At 37.0% G+C, this 23232-nt stretch overlaps 1 long non-coding RNA gene across 2 annotated transcripts in view; it reads right to left on the reverse strand.

Moving 5' to 3' along the window:
- LOC135322272 (uncharacterized) overlaps nt 1–23232 on the reverse strand; it is a 119303-nt gene that overhangs the window by 39635 nt on the left and 56436 nt on the right. The window lies entirely within an intron of this gene.

Genomic DNA, 23232 nt, shown 5'->3' on the forward strand with positions numbered 1-23232 from the left:
TGCTCCCACTTTGTCTTCACTCTCCACACCCTCCACCAGCCTGATGGCTTGGCTCTTCACAACAGCTATCTCTACTCACTCATCCCCAGAAAACTGAGTGTTTAGGGACACAGGGTACCTTTTTAGGAAGAATGGCTGGGACAGAGGAACTTCTATCAACTCCCCCACCTGGAATATATATTCGAGAAGCACACACAAGTTTAGGGATGGCAGAGTCTGGTTATGGCTTGAGAATGGAGTGCTTCAATATTACAGGCAATGGGTGATGGGAAATCAGAGGTGCATAAAGGGGGCCGTGGCTGATGTGGCATGGAAAGGCCAAGGTGGTATCATCTTTTTTTTTTATTGTAGTCAGTTCACAATGTTGCATCATTTCTGGTGTATAGCATAGTGTTTCAGTCATACATACACATACATATATTCCTTTTCATATTCTTTTTCATTATAGGTTACTATAAGATATTGACTATAGTTCCCTGTGCTATACAGTATAAGCTTATTGTTAATCAGTTTTATATATAGTAGTTACTATCTGAAAATCTTGAACTCCCAATTTATCCCTTCCTCCCCTTCCCCTCTGGTAACCATAATTTTGTTTTCTGTGTCTGTGAGTTTGTTTCTGTTCTGTAAATAAGTTCATTTGTGTGTTTTTTTTTAGATTCCACACATAAGTGATATAGTACTTTTCTTTCTAACTTCACTTAGAATTTTGATCTCCAGTTCATATTGCTGCAAATGGCATTGTTTTATTCCTTTTTATGGCTGAGTAGTATTCCATTGTATAAATATACCACAACTCCTTTATCCAATCATCTGTTAATGGACATTTAGGTTATTTCTATGTCTTGGCTATTGTGAATAGTGCTGCGTGAACACTGGGGTACATGCATCTTTTTGAGTTAGAGTTCCCTCTGGATATAAGCCCAGGAGTGGCACTGTTGGATCATATGGTAAGTCTATTTTTAGTTTTTTAAGGAGTCTAAGGTGGTAGCATCTTTAAATGACACTATGGGAGTCAGGAAGGAATGCCTCACAGACCATGTGACCTTAAGCTTGCAGATGGGTGAAAAGAGATTATAAACACTGCCTTCCACCAAGACACACTAATGAGACTTTTGTATGGAGCTCTTTTAAGAGGTGGTTTTCTAGAGCTGTTTTTACCATGTTACACAATTCTGTCTGCTCATGGAGATGAGTACCTGCAGAGATGGGTTAGTGGGCACTTCTAACTTAAGGTCATAAAGTAGTTGCTGATTGTGGTTACATCTACTCATCTACTCTGGATGTTTGCTGTTTGGAAAAAAGGAAGTTTTTTTAATTTGCTTGTTTTATTGTTTTTATTAACTTGGATTTTTTAAAAAAGTTTAAGCAAGCCAGTTGTTTTCTAATTTATCACCAGGGCTCCTATACTCTGCCCATTTATTTACACATTTATGTTACCTGCCTGACCTCTGTGGATATTGTCACCTTTCTCTAACACTCTAAGATTTCTGAATTTCCTTGAGAAAAGTCTTTCCCTGGTGACAGTGGTCTCACAGCCAAAAATCCTTAAGCTCAAAATCCTTGGTCCTTCCTACAGCATCCAGTCTTCCAGTCATCTGGCATGGTGACCCTCAATCTATGCTCAGTCTTAACCCAGGCAATGTCAAGAGTACAAAGACATTTGAGTCATGTTGCCTTTCTGTTCTCAAGACAATCCAGTTTCCAAAATAAGACGAATTCACACAAAACAAGAACCAACCATCCAAAACAAATGGAATCCTATATTCATTTGTGAGGCTCAGGTCACAAACATCCCATTTCAGAGGAAAGAAAGCATAGTGAGGATCAAGGTGGTGAGAGAGGGCTCCTGGGTAGAGTGACACTGGACTTGGGTCTGTAAGTGCAGGCTGTGGGAGAAAGGAGTATGTTCCAGGTGGGAGAGAGATTAACCAACAAACGCAGAACACTGAGGAATGGGCCACAAGTGCATTTATCAGTAAGAAATGTCATCCATCTCTAACAGAGGTGTAGGCAAGTAGATTGGGGAGGACTTCTGGGGAAAGATTGGAGGCACAGAAGTAGGCTGCTTGATGAAGGACTGATGCACTTAATTGATTTCAATCACCAAAATTATTTTTTTAAGTAGGCATACATACATGGTACAAAATTCAATAGGCAGAATAATGTATGTAGTAAATATGTCTCCTCAACCTGTCTTTCATCTCCCATTTTTATTTCCTTGAGAAAGTCATTTCTATCAGATTCCTGTGTATCTTTCCAAACTAGTCTAATTGAGCCAAAAACAAATGGATTTTTATGTTTTTCTTTACAAATGGATGTACAGTATAGGCAGTTTTCTCTCTTATTTCATTAGTAATTGAATACATCTTGTGCATACCATTTTTAAAAATGGCTGTGACTATAACACAACTCATCTTCAATTCTCTATTCAAGGATACTCAGTTATGTATAGTCTTCTGCTCTGAATAAAACCTTATATATATAAATCTTTATACACATATACAGGTATATATGTAGGGAAAATTCCTATGAGTGACTTGACATCTTAACAATACTGTCTTTTGAGTTTTTTTACTTTTTTTATTGAATGTAAGATTCTTTAAATTCTATAGTGCTTTACAATTTTCCAGAGTTTCACACATGACTTCCTATAATCCCATAATAACCTTTTTGAGAATCCTCTACTCCTATATTGACCCTCCCCCGCCACCTGCCACACCAGTAACCACTAGTTTGTTCTCTACATCTCTGAGTCTGCTTTTTTGTTTTATTCACTAGTCTGTTGTATTTTTTAGACTCTACATATAAGTTATATCATACAGTATTTGTCGCTCTCTATCTGACTTATTTCACTTAGCATAATGCCCTCCAAGTCCATCCATGTTGCTGCAAATGGCAAATTTTCATTCTTTTTATGACTGAGTAGTATTTCATCTTCTATATCCATTCATCTGGTGATGGATACTTAGACCGTTTCCTTACCTTAGCAATTATAAATAACACTGCTATGAACACTGGGGTTATATGTATCTTTTCAAATTAGTGTTTCTGTTTATTTCGGATAGATATTCCAAAGTGGAATTGCTGGGTCACATGGTAGGTTCCATTTTTAGTTTTCTGAGAAATCTCCATACTGCTATCCACAGTGGCTGCACCAATTTACATTCCCACCAATAGAATAGGAGGGTTCGCTTTTCTCCACATCCTCTCCAACATAACAATATTGTCTTTTGGTCCATGGATATGGTACATCTCTCCATTTTTAGGGTGTGTCTAATTTTTCTCAGAAATGTTCGATAGTTTTTTTGTGCAAGTTTTGTACATATTTTGTGAATAAATCCCTATTTCAAATTTTATGATGCTATTCTAAATGATATGGCTTTTTAATTTTAATTTCTAATGTTTGTTGCTAGTATATAGAAAGAGAAATTATTTGAATATTTATCTTATATGCTGCAATCTTGCTAACTTCACTTGTTGGTTGTAGCTGTTTTTTGTAAATTCTTTAGTATTTTCCAAATTAATGATAATGTTGTCTGACATGTTATCTGACAATTTCACATCTTCTTTCCAATCTGAATGCCTTTTATTTCTCTTTGTTACCTTATTGCACTGACTAGAACATATAGTATAATGTTGAATAGAAATGGTGAGAGCAGACATATCTGCCTTGTTAATGATCTTAGGGGGAAAGTAGTCCTTTTCTCTTTTACTCCTCAGACTTGATCATTTCAAATGTCCTATCTTTAAGCCTGCTGGTTATTTCTTCTGCTTACACAAATCTCCTTCTAGTAATCTTTCCATTCACTTATGTATTTCCCAGAATTTCTATTCAGTTGCTTTTTATAATTTCTATTTCTTTGTTGACATTCTCATTTTGTTCATACATGATGTTTCTTATTTTATTTAGTTCTTTGTCTGTTTTCCTTTGGTTATTGGAACATATTTCGCAGAGTTGGTCTAATGTCTTTGTTTAGTAAGTCTAATGCCTATTCTTCCTCAGGGACAGTTTCTGAGGGTTTATTTTCTTCCTTTAAATGGGCCATGATCTCCTGTTTCTTTATATCCCTTGTGATTTTTTTTAGAAGATTGGGCATTTGTAAAAACAATCATCTCACTCAGTCTTTGCAGACTGGCTCTATGCTGGGGCAGTCCTCCAATTAGTTGAGCACGCTCTGAGCCTAGGAATCAGCTCAAGGGAAAAGTTTAAGGTCTTCTCAGGTTTCTTTTAAACAGGTGTCTTGGCTAGGCCTGTTTATGGCTTTTTCAATTCTCCCATACACATGGCTGCTTTTGAATGCCTCAGCCTCCCAAAGAATCTCATCTCAGACTCTCCTTGGGGCCTTCAATGGTCTATTTTATGTCTCTACCCATGATCTATAGACCCAGGAGGTCTATAGACATGATCTATAGACTCAGGAGGTCTATAGATCCCTTGTAACTTTCATGGGCAGCATCCACCACTTCTCTCTGCCTAAGGTCTGAATTAGGGGATACAGAGACCCGTCCTTAGGCAGCCCCAAGCTGGTTATAACTTTCAAATAAGGTCTGCTCTGCTCCCTTTGTTTCAAGGGAGGGAACTGGGGATTGGGCTGCTACTTCCTCTAGACCAAAACTACAGCACACTGGGGAGGGGGTGGGGCAGTAGTGAGTAAAAACATCATGAAATAGTCTACTGTTTTGAATGTGACTTTTTCTTAATTGAATTTTCACTTGGTTGCTATAGACCTTTGACTCTTTTCCAGAGATTTTATAAGGTTATTGTAGTTGTCAGTTTCTGGTTATTTTTCGGTGTTTCCATAGAAGAACAAGGGCTTGGAGTTTCCTAGTCCACCATTTTTCTCTATAAATATTCTTTAGCTTTGCTTTGCAATTCAGTTAAGTTACTTAGAAACAGTTTAATCATTTCAGGTATTCCTTAAAAGCCTTATTAGGCAGAACCCATCAACATTTAGTCCAGGATTAATTTTTACTTACTATTGAAACAAAGCCTTTATTGGTACTCTATCAAATGTCCCATTTATTATGAGGTTTTCTACTTTGACTGTTGGAATAGGCACTCTATCTGCCTATGTGTGTGATATCTGGGTATTATGACCTTGTATCTTTTCAGGTATCTTTTTTAATCCCACCTCTGATACTTTTCTCAGATGCATGCACCAACCAGTGCTCTGCTGAACAATAAAGAGGGACCCTCTTCAGATCTCAAGAGTTCTCTCTGTATTCAGCCCTCTCTTCTCAGATAATCTGCCCTCGGAATTCTAGCTGCCTTGGCCTTCTCTGACTCCTAGTCCCATCGTCTCAACTCACAGATTGCTAAATTCTACCTGGGTTCCTCCTCCTTAAACTGTGGCCTGGGAACTTTGTCTAGGCTGTAAATAGCATAGGCTGACAGTATTGTAGGACTCACTGCATTGATTTCCCATCTCTCAGTGATCACTGTCATTTGTTATTTGATGTCTAATGTCTTAAAAGTCAATGCATATTTTGTCTAGCTCTATGGTTGTTACAGATAGTGGGTAAATGTGGACCCTGTTACTCCATCATGACTGAATGTGGGAGACACAACAGAGTTGTAAAGTTTTCTTTTTATAGTTCCTATTTTATTTTAATTAGGGTTTATTCCTATGTATTTTATTTTTTGCTATTGAAAATAAATGTTGATCAATTCTGTTTATTAACTTCATAAACAGGATTAAATTCTTCAGTTTATTTCTTTTGGTTTCCATCATTTTCACATATTCATTTTTTATATCTTTTCTTCTAATTTTTATTCTTTTTTCTTGTGTCTAATTGTATTGGCTACTATAGCATTTACAAACTCCTGACTTTAATGAGAATGTATCTATTGCTGACTTTTGCAATAAGATTTTTAAAAATTATGTGTATGCATATGTATGTGTGTTATGTTTTGGGTATGTGTGTATGTGTATGTATTATCATGTTAAGGATTCTATTTCATACACAGTTTCTACAAAGAATAGATGCTGAATCCACTTCAGATAATAAAGGAGTAACTGGACTGCATTAGCCCTCCTATTATAAAGAAATACAAAATTAGGCAAAATACATGCACAAATTGTTTGGACAGTAAGCAACAATGGACTGTGATTCTTTACACAGGAGAAACATGTGAAAAAGCTACACAATTGCCCCAGCTTTCTGCCTAGGGCACTTTGCAAGCTGCAGTGCAGGAATGTGAGGCCCAAGCAGAGAACAGCTATATTGCTGTGCTCCTGAAGTATGGATCAACATTTCTGGTGATTGAGCCATTTTGCAGCTGTGCAAAAAAGGAGCAATGGAAATATGTATAGTGTGCCCATTAAGTCTCTGGCCAAATGATAATCTGCACGTGAGACCCTGTAAGATCTAGCTTAGGACAGCTGCAAGAGCTGTGAGCTGAATGGAATTTGTGGAGGCTTCTCAGTACTGGTAGACTTAGGAATCCAATGGACCAAAGTGGAGAGAACTTACTGAACACCATGGGCATTCAGATGTCCTTCCAAAAAGTCCACACTGTAGGGTAAACTACTCTAGACTTTGAAAAGAGCCACACTCATCCCACCCAAACAAAGGTTAGAAAAATCCTTGAAAAAAGATTTACTGATCTGCTAGTAAGTTAACTGTCTGCCAGAACAAATCTCAATATTCTGTAACTGTGAGACTAAGGCAAAGAAAGCATAAGATTAGCCTAGAATATCTTGTGCCATAAAGCATAGAAGTTCTCAAAAAATAATGAAGACATATCAAAAGGACACAGCAGCCAACTTATAGGAGCAAAAATAGAAAAGAGACCATTAGGATGACACTGTCTAGCCCAAGAGCATTAGGATGCTATACCCAGCTCAAGCTAGACATAATTGGGGCTTAGATTGAATTTTTAATAGTGGATTTGTTAAGAATTTGTACAATTTAGGTTATATTTGTAAACACATGTACTGGTGGATTAAATGTTGGGTGTGGATGTAAAATAAAGAATTAAGGAAAATCCCAAGTTTATTATTGGCCTGAGGAATAGGATGGATGGTACTATTTAATGACAGGGTGAAGACCTGAGGAATATGGATTTGGGGAGGTAGGAGGTGAATATTTCATATTTGGCTATATTATGTTTGAGGTACTTATTACACTTTCAAGCAGAAATATCATGTAAGGATCTGGATGTACAGGCCTAGAAGTCAGAGTGTAGATCTCAGCTAGAAATATAAACTTGAGAGTTACTAGCTAGACATAATTGAAGCTATGTAGACAGATAAAACCTTTGAGGGAATATAATTACAGGGAGTATAAATTAAGCTGGCCAAAGACAGAATCCAGGGTTACTTTAACACTTAGAGGTTTGGTAGAGGAGTAAGAGCCAGCAAAGAAAATCAGAAGGGATGGATGGTGAGTTTGAAGAAAAAGGAGAGTGTGGTGTTCTAAAAGCTTCAAGAAGTACATGTTTCAAGAAAAAGGAAATGGTCAACTGTGCCAAATGCTAATGAAAGGTCTATTAAGGTGAAGATAGAAAATAACTGTTGGCTTTGGTGAGATATGAGTCATTTGAGGACCCTGACAAAGTTCATTCCAGTAGAGGTGTGGGAGAAAAAGCCTGTTTATAGAGAAGGTTCATCAAACAATGGGAAGTGAAAAAGTAGGGCAAATGAATATAGATAGACAACACTTTCAAGAAATTTTGCTGTGAAGAAAAACAAAAGATTTGTTTGGTAACTAGAAAGAATATAGGCTCAAGGTTGTGTTTCTATGCGTGTGTGTGTGCTAGATTTGGTAGTACTACCACATTTTTATGTTGACAAGAGTGATCTAGATAGGAAGAAGCTGACAGAAAGAGGAATATTTGATGCAGTTTAGTTCAGAGAATACAGAAGGAGAAATATTGGCAGAATTTGTGATGGAAAAATGAGAACATTTCTTTTCCAATTGTATTTATTTTCTATATAAAATTGTATTTGTTCCTTACCTGAGTGTTGGGGGCTGGATGGTGCAGATGTAAATAAAATGGGAGTGTGAAATGGCTGGCTTGGAAGTAAAAAAGTATCTGTTAGTACAAGTGCCCATTTAAGACTTATGGTAATAAATATGAGTCCAGTCAGCACTGTTAAGTAATTTTCTCCTGCAAGGTTCAGCAGCTGTGTGAACTAAACAGATGATTTAGTTTAGCCAGAGTGTGAGTTTTAGTTAGCAAGAATTATGGACAAAAAAGAAGAGTAAGGGGGTTTAGGTATTTTCAAAAAGACCATTTTCAGTGCTAGGTCATGGACTTTAGGCTGGCTAGGAAGGAAGGTGAGCATATGATAAAGGTGTAGGATAATGAAAGAGTTTAGCCATTGAACTGAAAGTCATAATAGCCAAAAATGGAAACAATCCAGCTGTCCATCAATTGATGAATGGATAAAAAAAATATGCCATATCCATAAGATGGAATATTTGGCAATAAAAAGAAATGGAGTATTGATATATGCTACGACATGGATGAACCATGAAAAAATTATATAAAGTGAAAGAAGCCAGTTGCAAAAGGCCACATATTGCATTATTCTATTTATATGAAATGTCCAGAAAAGGCAAATATACATAAACAGTATATTAGTTTCCTAAGCCTAGAGGCAGTGAGGGGAAGCAGGAAACAGGGATGGGGTATGCTGATGGTTTCTTATTGGAGTAATAACAAAATTCTGAAATCGATATTGTGATGTTACACAATTCTGAATATACTAAAAAGTATTGAATTATAAACTTTAAATGGGTGAATTGTATGGTATATGAAGTATATCTCAATAAAGTTACTTTTTCATGTGAAGTAAAGACTTTACACTTACAAAAGCTGAAAGAATTCATCATCAAGGATCACAAAAAAATTTAAAGAAAATCATTTAGGCAGAAGGAAGATGATACCAGATGAGAATAAGAATTATAAAAAGGAATGAACTACAAATGGTAAGAACATAAGTAAACATGTATTTCCCTATTATTTATATCCTTTGAAGATAACTGACTGGTTTAAGAGAAATAACAGTAACGCATTGTTTTTAAATATATGGATAAGCAAAATGTATGACAATACCACAAAGGCACAGAATGGAGAAATAAAAATATACTACTGTTAAGGTCTACTATACATGAACAGGTATAGTATCACTTGAAGGTAGTCAGTAATAAGTTAAAGAGTTAAACTATAAACAGTAACACAACCATCAAAATAACAAAACAAGTATTTACAGAAAATGCAACAAATGAGATAAGATGGAATCATAGGAAACAATCCAAAAGAAGGCAGAAAAAGAGTAAAATGGTACAAAGGACACAGAAAATGAATAGTAAGATGACAGACATAAACCCAACCATATCAATAACAACATTAAATGTAAGTGGTTTAAACATCTCAATAAAAAGGCAGAAGTTGTCTGATTGGAAAAGCAAGACCCAACTGTTGGCTGACTATAAAAAACACACTTTAAATGTAAAGACACTAATTGGTTAAATGAACAGAAAAATATATCCCACGCTAATTCTAATTTAAAAAAGAGCTGCAGTGGCCATATTAACATTACACAAAGATTTCAGAGCAAAAAGTATGACCAGCAATAAGGATTATTATTATTATAACTTCATAATAATAAATGGGTCAATTAATCAAGAGGGCATAAAAGTCCTAAATGTTCCTAATAACACAGCTTTAAAATAAATAAAAGGAAAGCTTATAGGACAGAAGGGGAAATAAATCCACTGCTATATTCAGAGATTTAAATATGCTTTCTCAATAACTGATAGACCAAATAAAAGAAAATCAGTAAAATATAAAAGACTTGAACAATACTACTAATAAACTTTATATAAATGACATTTATAGGAATGTTCTACCTAATAACAGCAGAATATACATTTTTTTTCAAGAGCACATGGGACATTTACCAAGATTTTAAAAATTCTGAATCATAATACAAATCTCAATGAATTTAAAATAATTCAAGTTACACAAAATATGTCCTCTGATCACAGTGGAATTAAATTAGAAATCAACTACGAAATACATCTGGAAATCACCAAATATTTGGAAACCAAATAATACACTTCTAAACAAATCACCAGTTAAAGGAAAATCAAAGACAGAAGTATTTTAAACTGAGTTTCTAAATATATTTTGAATGAAAGTTAGAATAAAATTTGTGGGGTGCAGGGAGAGAGATATATATAACACTAATCAGGTATATTCAAAAGGAAAAATCTCAAATGAACAATTTCAGTTTCTACCTTAAGAAGCAAGAGAAAAAGATCAAGTAAAATTCAAAGTAAGGCGAAAAAAGGAAATAATAAATAAGAGAAAAGAAATATATGAAAGAGAAAACAGAAATACAATAGAGAAAATTGAGAATTTCAAAAGCTGTTTCTTTGAGATTATCTAAAATTGATAAACTCCAGCCAGGATGACCAGGAAAAAAAGAGAATTGAAATTACCAATGCAAGGAATGAAAGAGATGATATCTCCACCAACCCTAGAGATAATAAAATAATAACAAAAGATTGATGAACAACTTTATACCAATAAATTCAACAACTTAGATGAAAATGACAAATTCCTTGAAAAATAGAAACTATTAAGGCTCATTCAAGAAGAAATAAACAACTTAGTAGCCCTATGTCTAAAAAAGAAATTGAATTTTTAGTCAAAGACTTTCCCACAAAGAAAACTCCAGGCCCAGGTATCTTTATTGATCTTTATTGATTATTTCTACCAAACAGTTAAAGAAGAAAGAATACCGATTCTCCACAAACTATTTCATAAAATTGAAGAGAAGGGAACATTTGTTCCATAAGGCCAGCACTACCTTGATGCCAAAACCAGAAAAAGAAATTACAAGAAAAAAAAAGGTACAAATATCCCTCATGAGTATAGATGCAAAACTTCTAAGCAAAATTTCAGCAAATTGAAACCAAAAAAAAAAAAAAAAAGAAAAAGATAATACATCATGACCGAGTGGGGTTATCACAGGAAAGCAAATTTGGTTTAACATTTGAAAATCATCATAGTGATGTCATTCATCATAAACAAACTAAAAAAGAAAAACATGATCATTTCAACAGATGTAGAAAAAACATTTGACAAAATCCAACATGCTTTCCTAGTTTTTCAAATCTCAGCAAACTAGGAAAGGAATTCTTCCACCTGACCTATGAAAACCCCAATGCTAAGATCATACTTAATGGTGAGATACTGGATGCTTAAAGTCTTCTAAGAGTAGTAACAATACAAGGATATCTATTTTTAGAACTTGTATTCAACATTGTTCTAGAGGGCCCAGCAAGGGCTATGAAGTAAGGGAAAGAAATGAAAGGCATCCAGGTTGGAAAAAAAGAAGAAAAATTGCCCTTATTCACAAACAACATGATTGCCTATGTACAAAATCCTGTGGAATTTCGGGGAAAATGCTATTAGAACTATAAGTGAATTTAGCAAGGTTGTAAGATATAAAGCTGATATACAGATTCACTTGTACTTCTGTATACTGATAATTAACAGATGGAAATTATATTTTTAAAAAATCAATACCATTGAAAATAGCATAAACATGAAATAGTTAAGGATAAATATAGCAAAAATGTAAGAATAATCCACTGCATCTTTAAAACATTACTGATAGAAATTTTAAAAGATCTTTAAAAATAGAGAGATATACTGTGTCCATGAGTGAGAAGACCCAATATTATTATGTCACCTCTCCCTAATTGATTTACACATTAAAGTCAATCCCAATAAAAAATCACAGCAAGTTTTTTTTAAGAAATCAACAGGCTCATTCTAAAATTCATGTGGAAATACACAGGATCCAAAATAGCCAAAAAAACTTTACAAAAGAATAAAGTTTGAGGAGTAATACTAAGTGAGTATTATATACTAAGTGACTTACTATAAAGCAACAGCAATCAAGACAGTGTGGTATTGGCTTAAATATATCAATGAAACAGAACAGAGAATCTAGACATAGACCCATTCATGTACAGACAGATGGTTTTCAGCAAAGGAGCAAAATCATTTCAACAAATGGTGCTGGAATAATTGTTTATCAATATCCAAGAAAATGAATTGCAATCCTTTTTCACAATACATACAAAAATATATTCAAAATGGATCACAGATTGAATGTAAAGCCTAAAAGTATAAAATTTATATACACACACACACACACACATATATATAGGACCTAATTAAACTTATAAGCTTTTGCACAGCAAAGGAAAACATAAGCAAAACAAAACGACAACCTACGGAATGGGAGAAAATATTTGCAAATGATGCGACTGACAAAGGCTTAATTTCCAGAATATATAAACAGCTCACACAACTTAATAACAAAAAAAAAACAACCCAATCCAAAAATGGACAGAAAACCTAAACAAGCAGTTCTCTAATGAAGACATACAAATGGCCAATAGACATATGAAAAAAATGCTCAATATCACTAATTATCAGAGAAATGTAAATCAAAACTATAATGAGGTATCACCTCACACCAGTCAGAATGGCCATCATTCAAAAGTCCATGAATGATAAATGCTGGAAAGGGTTTATAGAAAAGGGAACCCTCCTACACTGCTGGTGGAAATGTAGTTTGGTGAATCCATTATGAAAAACAATATGGAGATGTCTCAAAAAACTAAAAATAGACTTACCATATGATCCAGCAATCGCACTCCTGGGTATATATCTAGAGGGAACTCTAATTTGAAAAGATACATGCACTCCAATGTTCAGAGCAGCACTATTTACAATAGCCAAGACATGGAAGCGACCTAAATGTCCATCGACAGATGACTGTATAAAGGAGTTGTGGTATATTTACACAATGGAATACTACTCAGCCATAAAAAGAATAAAATAATACCATATGCAGCAACGTGTATGGACCTAAAGATCATCATTCTAAGTGAAGCCAGAAAGAGAAAGAAAAATATCATATGATATCACTCATATGTGGAATCTAAAAAAAAGAAGAAAAAGGACACTATAAACTCATCTACAAAACAGAAACAGACTCACAGACATAGTAAACAATCTTATGGTTACTGGGGAAAGGGGGTGGGAAGGGATAAATTTGGGAGTTTGAGATTTGCAAATGTTAGCCACTATATATAAAAAATAGATTTAAAAAAATTTTCTTCTGTATAGCACAGGCAACTATGTTCAATATCTTGTAATAACCTTTAATGAAAAAGAATCTGAAAATGAATATATGTATGTATATGCATAACTGGGACACTGCTGTACACCGGAAACTGACACATTGTAACTGACTGTACTTCAGCTAAAAAGTAAATAAATAAATATAAATAAATTTTTTAAAAAAGAAAGTTAAAATAAATTTATAGAAGAAACCCCATGAACACAAGTTAGGCAAAGAGTTCTTAGATATAACTCCAAAAGTATGATCCATAAATTGGTAAGTTGTACTTCATAAAAAATTTTAAACATCTGCCCTCTGAAAGACAATGTTAAGAGAATGAGAATATAAGTCACATAGCGGGAGAAAATATTTGTATATCATACATCTGGGAAAGGACTCATATCCAGAATATATAAAGAACTCTTAAGACTCAGCAATAAGAAAGCAAACAACCCATTTTTAAAAAGAGTAAAGGATTTGAACACATCCTTCCCCACAGAGCTGGTGAGGCACAGGAATGTTGCGTCCAAGGCCTTTGCCATAACTTCAGTGCATACATCGAGAGCCCTGGAATTTATCAGAGCTTCCCCACTTCCTGTCTCTATTACTATTGCTGCATGACAAACTACCCCAAAACTTAGGCAGTTATAACAGCACATATTTATTATCTCATGGCATCTGTGGGTCAAGAATCCAGACATGGATTTTTGGATTCTGGATCCTCCACCGCGTAGTCTCTTGTAAGGCCAAAATCAAAGTATCAGCCCAGGGTCTGATATCCAAAGTTTCAACTGGGGATCTGCTTCCAAGCTCACTTAGTAGTTGTTGGCATAAATCAGTTCCCCAGGCTTTTCTGGACTAAGACCTTCTTTTCCTCACTGGTTGTTTGTCACAGGCCACCTTCAGTGCCTTGCCATGTGGACCTCTCCAATATGGCAGTTTACTTCATAAAAAGTGTGCACACCAAGAAGGCAATAGAGTTGTTAACAAGATAGAAGTAACCTAATCATGGAAAGCGATACTCCTCAATGCTGCTGTAATCTATTGGCCAAAAGCAAGGTACCGAAGGGGAGGAGGTTATAGGATGCCACGAGTGTCAGGAGGCAGAGCTTGATGGGAGCCATCTCAGAGGCTGCCCACCTCACGGGTCTCAGAAAATGCAGTTCTCTAGGTCGGTTTATTTTTAATTCCTGAAATCCAAGGACATATTTCCTTCTAATCACTTTAAGCATACTGTTTCAAATCAATTCTTTGTACTGATAATCCTATATGAAAGCAGGTTTCCTTGCCTATTTCTACCTAGCATCCAGTCTGTTTTCACTTTGTCTAAGTCACAGTAGGGTCCCTGTAGATCTATGCACCTGCCTTTGTGTGTACTTTTATCTCCTTCTGGAATAACTCTTCTTCCTTTACCATATTGGAAACTCTTAATCATCTTATAGGATTTAACTTATGCAATACCTTTTTTAAAAATCCTCCAATATTGCCCCCTAAACATACATAAACACACTGCATTCTATAGGGTGAGTAAGGTTCCATTTATTCATTTACCAACATTTATTGAGAGGCTAATCTGTGCCTGTCACAAACTAGTGCACTCAACAAATATCTGTAGAATCAACGAACAAGTGAATGGTGATAAATAGGGTGTAATGAGTGCATAAATAGGGATGAATCTGCGCTTCAGGGGCCCAGAATGGAGAACAGGGAGTGTCTCTCCATCTTGCTGAAAAGCTCTGCAGGCTAAGTGTGGTCACACCAGCCAAGCGCTGACGGTGTGCTACTCCTTAACTGCTGCTCTGAGTCTGTGGGAAGCCAGCCAGGTAGCTTTTCATGAAGACTCATCCCAGTCCTCCAGGGGCTAAAGATCATGCCATAATTTTGTCCTCAGGTTTATTAGAGCTTTGGGAAATTTCAGTTAATATTAAACAACAGTAGCACCTCCCTCACACCTCATTCTCTTGAACTGAGTCCAGGAAGACTTGGTTTCAGTCCTTGGAAACCGCAAAATAATTCAGTTAATTTAGGATGGCCAAGTTTTCCTGGGCTGACTGAAGCCAGTGCTGCTGTACTGTATACACACGGGTGAACAGAGGGACACTGTATCTACAGAGGTGGAAACTAAAAGGAGCATACAGGCTACTGCCAAATGACTCTGGCTAAAAATGATTCTGCTCCAAAAGCACTATGGTGAGGCACTCGATTCCTAAAGCAACAGTCAGTCACTGGAGATCAGCCAGATCACTTAGGGCTTAGATTTCCTCAAAGAACAAGAGTCTCGTGGAGGGGGTAAAAAGACCTTTTCTTGTTATTTTGGTTATGCTCAGAGTCTCATCTGGGTTGATAACACCCAGATGTGCACTGGTGTTGGTATGTGCATTCTGCGTTTTTTTACAGGCCCTGGTTCTGCTGGTTTTCCACTTTCTACATTAGTATGTGGCTTTCCTAGGGGCTCTCAAACAATCTTCCAGGCACATGTTTCCAGGAGCCAATTATCAAACACTGAAAATTTTCACCCTTATGTGCAGATGCTGCTCATGCTGAATTTCCCCAGCTCAAAACCAGGACAGAGGAGATGCATTTTTAAGTTTCCTGAACATGCCTGTAGGGCAGCTACCCTCCTGTGGGCCAGGCCACAGTGCCCCAGAATGTAGGATAAATGCAGGGGACTTTTGACTTCAGTAACTTTGGTCTTTTCTTATTATCATTGTGGTTGCGGAAACTGGCTAAATTCCAAAATTTTGTAGTCTCCTCTGTGGTCAGAGAAATCATCTGTAGCTACTCTATGTGTTGCCCCTTCTCTCCTAGTCCTGACTCACCATTCAGGCTCTACCTCTGGGGAAGCAAAATGGACGTGTTGAGCTGATGACTGCGTTATTTTCTAGAACTGAGTTTTGAAGATTTGGTCTGCTCAGTCTTTCTGGTCCATTCTGAGGAAAAGAAAAGGTACTGACACCATGATCTCAAACTTTCTTGTTGCCAAGTCATTGATGCAACATTCATTCCACAAAGGTATACACAACACGTGCTCCGTGGAGGGCAGCGAGAGCCATCTAGGTTTGTTTTCCTCTGTCTCCTGATCTCAGAGAAAGGCTGGGGCTTCCTTGCCCACCTTTGGAACTCTCTTTGGTTGCTTCCACCCGTCCTCCTTTTCAGAGGTATCTTTTGCTTTGTTTTTGCCTAATGAAGCCTTCTCACTTTTCAGGAGATGACTGTTACTTACTTTTGAGTCTTTTCCAAACAGCTGTCACTCTCACGTCAAGAATCAACTGAAAGCAAAAGCTCGTCTTTTACACCTGCATTTAACGTAGCAGGACGAGACACCTCTGGTCGCTGCTGATAGGAGGCTGCTCCTCAGACTTTCTCAGCAGCTTTTCCCTGCAGAGAGAGGTTCCGAAACAGCCTTCTGATTCCCTTTCCCTTCCCCTGCTGCAGAGCATACACACACACACACACAGCTTTGCCCTTATAAAGAAGTTCTCTGCAGAGAATATATGCTTTGTGCATACATACACACACAACCCAACTTACCACATGTATCTTACTACCTTACAGACACATCTAGACAGCCTTTTTGGCTGCAGCAGTACCTGGGAAAGATTCATGCTATCATCTGATTTCCTCTAGTTCAGAGAGCCAGATGGCTATATTAGATATAACTTTTTGTCCCACTTTTTGTCTCTCTGACTTGTTCTTCTCCTTCAAACTTGAGTTAGCTATTCTGGGTCTTTTGTTTTCTTTACATAAACTTTAGGCTCAGTTTGTTGATATCTACAAAATAATTTGCTGAAATTTTGATTGGGACTGCATTGAATCTATAGATCAATTGGCAAGAAGTGACATCTTGATAATAATAAGCCTTCCTTTCCTTGAATATGGACTCTTTCTCCATTTATTTGGTATTTCTTTGATATCGTTCATAAGAGTTTTGTCATTTTCCTCCTATATATCTTATATATATTCTGTCATATTTATACCTAGTAACTTTTAGAGATGCTAATGCAAATGGGATTGTTTTTCATTTCAAATGCCACTTGTTCATTACTGTTATATAGCAAAGCAATAAAACTGTGTATGTTAACCCTGTATCCTGCAACCTTGTTATAATCGCTTACTGGTTCCAGTTTTGTTAATTCTTTTGGATTTTCTACATAGACATGTCACCTGTGAACAAAAACAGTTTGATATCTTCCTTCCCAGTTTTTATACCTTTTATTTCCTTTTTTATGTCTCATTATATTAGTTTGGACTTCCCAAACACTCGTTTTTACCTTTTACTAACCACTACCCCTTATTTCTCTGGAAATCAGAGCTGACTCTGTTAATTTCTCAAACACTTGATGCTCAGTGATATCTAGGAATGCTCACTTTTAATCAAGGTGTCTTTTGTACACGGGTTTGTCTCCTCCACTAACCATTAAAGGTTTTGGCCTCATTCATTAAGCCTATTTCTGTTGTGCCTCACAGTTTACTCTCAGAATCAAAGCCACATCAATTTAAAATGACTTGGGATTCTTGTTTGGATTGTGATGTACTCTTTTTAAGGTTGTACTTTACATTTTCTGTCTTTAGAGGGAAAAAAAATTGGCCAAGAAAATGGAGCCGCCTCAGGTAAAAGGAACAGAAGTGCTCTTAGAGTTTGTGGTTAGGGCTGGGAAGTGTTACCGTGTTTTCATCTGGGTGTGTTTAAGGGTGGTTTGTTTGGTTTACTGGTGGATGTCAGCTTTAGTTCATTAAAGTCCTCTAAAGACAGACTCCAAAACCACTGCAATGACATGATTAACAATTGAGTGGTTTAATAGCTATTTTTGTTATCCTTAGAGAACAATCATGGTAGCAAGACTACAGTGTATTAGGAGGTGCCTGTGGTTAGTTTGCTGATATACTGTTAATGAGTCATTTCACTTATACAGTAACCCTACTAATTGGTTGGCTCTTGTTCAATAACTCTTATTGTGTTGTCTGAAAAAGTCAATAAGAACCAAATATGTATCATTGATTTTCCTCCAAGGAATCATTCTTGAAAAAATTAATTTTTCAAGTATATTTATTCCAGGCCTTTGAACAGTGTTTCTAAATTTTTTAACATAAAACTCCTACAGCTGCTCCCTAAAACTTTTGATACAACTTCTGGGAGGGGGCTTTCCAAAACTAGAGAGCTAGTACCTTCTATGCATCCCCAAAAGCCAAGAAGATACTGTAATCTTTTGCTGTTCTGTAGTCTATGTTACCAAAAAAAAATAGCTTTTTAATATTTGTTTTCCAAACATAAATACATATACTGTAATGGGTATGCTTCTTCAATCCACTCATCCCCCAGCACTTTCCAGCGTTTCTTACATACACTTCCCATCTACCTAGGATCCAGCCAGTTCATCATTTAAGAATCACTGCTCTACACTTCCTGTCCATGTTATTATAAACAATGCACAAATAATTACTTCTTTACAAATGTGCCTCTTTATAGATGATCGGCCTCTAGTGTACAGCAGGGTTTTCTTCAGTCAGAGGTATATTAGCAGCAGTCCAGATCTGCTAGAACTTCTAACCACACAGACTCTTAAGACAAGCTTGAGAATTCTGTTCCTGCATCACTCCAGTCAAGGGGAAAGCTTACCTTACACCCCACAATGTTGTCCTTGTCTTTTAGAGGTAACCATCTTTTAATCAAAAGACAAAAGTGTAGTTCCCTAATCAAAAATGTATAATGATTCTAAGGCTATGTTTTTCAAATTACAAGTGCTAACCCTAACCCATTAGGAAGCCAGGAAGTCATTTCAGAGAGTCACTATTAGGACTGCTTTAATGAAGTAGGACAGAGAGGATAGAAAATATCAGGGAGCACCACATGTGGTAAAATTAGGATTGTTTCACAAAACTTTGGGTTTAATTATAGATCTATGAATACATGTTTATAACTATTTGTGTACAGGGTCACATCATAAACTACATTTCTTACTATGGGCCACAGTTAAAAAATGTGCAAAACATACCACAGAAGGTTTCTGAGGAAAACACCATGGCCTTGGAAATGGTAACTAACCATGAGGAAGGTCTGCAGTGAGGGGCTGGGTGTCAGTTTTGCATTCTCCTTCGTGGTGTGGTGTGACTGTTCCTCTCTCTGTAAGTTGGGGACTTGCTTTCTCACCTACCAAAGTGTAGAGCACAGCCAGTGTGCACAAGGCATGTGGGCAGTGTCTGCAGACTAAGGCCTAGCCTTGCACTTCAAGAAATTCCTAGGTGAATGGTCTAAAGAAAATTTATACATACACACATACTCCTCCCCTGCCCCATGGCTGGATGCCCCATGGCTGGATGCCCCGTGGCTGGATGCCCCATGGCTAGATGTTGCAATTAAGTCCATGAACTTTTAAAAGAATTTGAAAATAAACATTATCATTCTATGTGTTTATGACAGAAAGGGAACTCGGTGACTCTCTGTTCCAATACTCACTGATAGACAGGGAAACCAGGGAAACTGAACCTAGAGCAGTAAAGCTATGTCATCTGGGTCACAGAATGTTATTTGTAAAATTAAAGAAGCTACCATGTTGCCAACCCTGGGATTTACAAAAATTATATAATGAAGTATGTCATTAATTTGCAATGTAGGAAAAGTAGAAAGTACAGATTAGTGAAAAAATTAAAAACACAAACATATATACTTTTTTTTCAATAATGAGATTATGAGAAAATCTGTATGACTTTGGGTTTGATGATTACTTTTTAGATACATCACCAAAAGCACAATCCATGAAAAAAAATTAAGTTGGACTTGGTTAAAATTAAAACATTTTGCGCTCTAAAAGCCACTGTTAAGAGAATGAAAAGATACACCACAGGTGGAGAAACTCTGCAAAACACATATCTGATAAAGAACTGGTATCCAAAATATACAAAGAACTCTTAATGCTCAACATTAAGAAAATGAACTACCCAATTTTAAAACAGGCAAGACCCGAACACCTCACCAAAGAAGATATACGCTGGCAAGTAAGCATATCAAAAAATACTCAACATCATATGTCATAGAGAACTGAAAATTAAAACAACTATGAGATACCACTATATACCTATTAGAATATTCAAATTCCAGAACACTGACAACACCAAATGCTGGTAAGGACGTGAAGCAACAGGAACTCTCATTCATTGCTGGTAGGAATGCAAAATGGTACTGCCAGTTTAAAAGACAGTTTGGTAGTTTCTTGCAAAACTAAACATACTCTTACTATATGATCCAGCAATTCTATTTCTTGCTATTTACCCAAATTAATTGAAAATTTATGTGCATGAAAAAACCTGCACACAAATTTTTATAATAGCTTTATTCATAATTGCAAAACTTAGAAGCAACAAATATATCCTTCAATAGGTGAATGGATAATCAAACTGTGGTAAATCTATACAATGGATTATTATTTAGCATTAAAAAGAAATGAGCCATCAAGCCATTTAAGACATGGAGGAAATACATATTGCTAAGTGAAAGAAGCAAAACTGAAAAGGCGACATACTATATGATTCCAACTATACAATTTTCTGGAAAACACAAAACTACAGAAACAATAAAAAAGATCAGTGGTCAACAAATTACAAACAAAAACTCCAAATCAAAAATGAGTAATGGACTTGAACAGACATTTCTCTGAAGAAGATATGCAAATCACTATTAAGCACATGAGAAGATGCTCAACATCAATCATTAGAGAAATGAAAATCAAAACCACAATGAGCTACCATTCCAAACCCATGAGCTATTATTTAAAAAAACAAAAACAAAACAAGTGTTGGTGAGGATGTGGAAAAACTGGAACTTTGTGCATTGCTAGTGGTACAGCTGCTGTGGAAAACAATTTAGCAGTGGTTCCTCTGAAAGTTACACATAAAATTACCATATGATCCAGCAATTCCTCTCCTAGGTATATACCCAAAGGAATTGAAAGCAGGGCCTCAAACAGACACTTGCACACCAAAGTTCAATAGAAGCATTTTTTGCAATAGCCAAAAGGTGGGAACAACTCAAATGTCCATCAAGAGATAAATGGATAAACAAAATCCAATATATACATGCAATGGAATATTATTTAGCCATAAAGAGTAATTGAATTCCGATACATGCTACAACATGGATGAATGTTGAATGCATTATGCTAAGTGAAATAAGCCAGACACAAAAGGACAAATATTTTATGACTCCACTTATACGAAGTATCTAAAATAAGGAAAGTGATAAGACACAGAAAGTAGAATAGAGGTTAGCAGGTTCTGGGGTAGGGTGAAGGAAATGGGGACTTACTGTTTAATGGTACAGAGTTTCTGCTTGAGTTGATGAAAAAGTTTTGAAAATAGATAGTGGTAATGGTTATTTACAACATTGTGAATGTACGTAATGTTACTGAATTGTACACTTAAAAATGGTTAAAATGGTATATGCATTTTACCACAATTTTTTTTTAAAGTTCAGTGGTTTCCAGGTGTTTGGGGTAAGGGAGAAAGGGATGACTAGGTGGGGGGGGGGAGGATGTTTAGGGCAATGAAACTCTTCTGATACTATAATGGTGGGTACGTGTCATTATACACTGGTCAAAACTCATAGCATGTATAACACAAATAGTGAACCCTAATGTAAACTATGAACACTAGTTAATAATAACTTAATGGTACTGTCTTATCAGTTTCAACAAATGTATCATGCTAAATGCAAGATGTTAGTAACAGGGGAAACTGTGTATGTGACCAAGGATGAGAAAGTATATGAAAACTCTGTACTTACTGCTTAATATTTCTGCAAACCTAAAACAGCTCTTTAAAATATTCTAGTAACATTATTTTTAAATGAAAGTGTAACATAAATATGTTAGTAAGTTGCTTTTTTCCACTACTATGTTCATACATTATTAACATCTTTCCAGGGACAGCCTGGACAGGCAGGGACATGCACAGGGTGACGATGGGAAAGTCAGTCAGGATAGAGATGAGGCTGTGGAAGGAGGATGCGAGTCAGAAGACGTGGGAATTTAGGGGCAGGGGATGTTTTACTCAAAGACCCACAAAGGAGAGGGACGAGAATTTGAGTGGACAAGCAGAGATAACTGAGCCCTTGAGTCTGAGCATCTCCAACAGGCTGGGAACTCTAGCAGGGCATCGAGTTTTGGTTCCTGCTCATGGAGTCTCAGTGCCCTGCTGGCAAGAGGCTGGCGTGACAGGATTGAGCAAGAGCAAGGAGATAAAGTCTCACAACTCACTTCTTAGCTCAGCATATTCTACGACCTTCCTGCTAGGGTGCAGTGAGCAGGTACAAGACAAGCAACCATGATAGTCAGTTGTCTGAAATTTCTGTAATAGAAATGTGGAGCAGGTGGAAGCCTGTGGGGGGCCACGGGAAGGAACTGCTCCACCTAAGCCAGGATATGCACACATTAACCTCAACTTCCCACCTGACGCTGCTGTGACCCTTCTGAGTCACATTCTTTCTCTTGGGCATCCTCCTATGCAGCTCTCGGCCCAGCTCCCGCCAGACGGGGAAGATGTGCCTGCTCCAAGACCTCCTATGACCTTTGGGGATGCTTTAGGAAAACACCTGGAGGGGGTGGCTCAGCACACCTAGGCCTCATGCCTCCTCGCCCTGGAGACAACAACAAGGGCTGGGCCCCCACCCCTTAGGCACAGAATCAACATTCAGAGGAGGGACACATTCATGCTTCCTCTCACCTGGGCTTCTCTGCATCCTGCTAGCAGTGGACACTTTGTGCTAAGTGCTGGTTCCTATCAGAGGAAGAGATTCCTGCCCCAACCTCCTGGTTTGATGGTAAGTGGAGTCATCCTGGGTTTCCTCAGGAAACAGGGAGGCGGGGGCATCCCACAGGCCCCCACACCATATCATGAAGAAGCCACAGCACTTCCTGCCCTTACTGCAGCTCTCAGCTCCTCTGTGGTAGGTCAGAAGGTGGGAATGCAGAAGTGCCACCTTCTGGGAGAAATGAGGTGTCCAGAACGGAGGTCCCTCCCATCCACTCAGGGCAGCCTCTGTCTTTCTGCTTCCCAGCTCTGTCCTCCCACCCCTAAA

This window comes from Camelus dromedarius, chromosome 10 (genome assembly GCF_036321535.1).
Source record: "Camelus dromedarius isolate mCamDro1 chromosome 10, mCamDro1.pat, whole genome shotgun sequence".
Taxonomy (NCBI): domain Eukaryota; kingdom Metazoa; phylum Chordata; class Mammalia; order Artiodactyla; family Camelidae; genus Camelus; species Camelus dromedarius.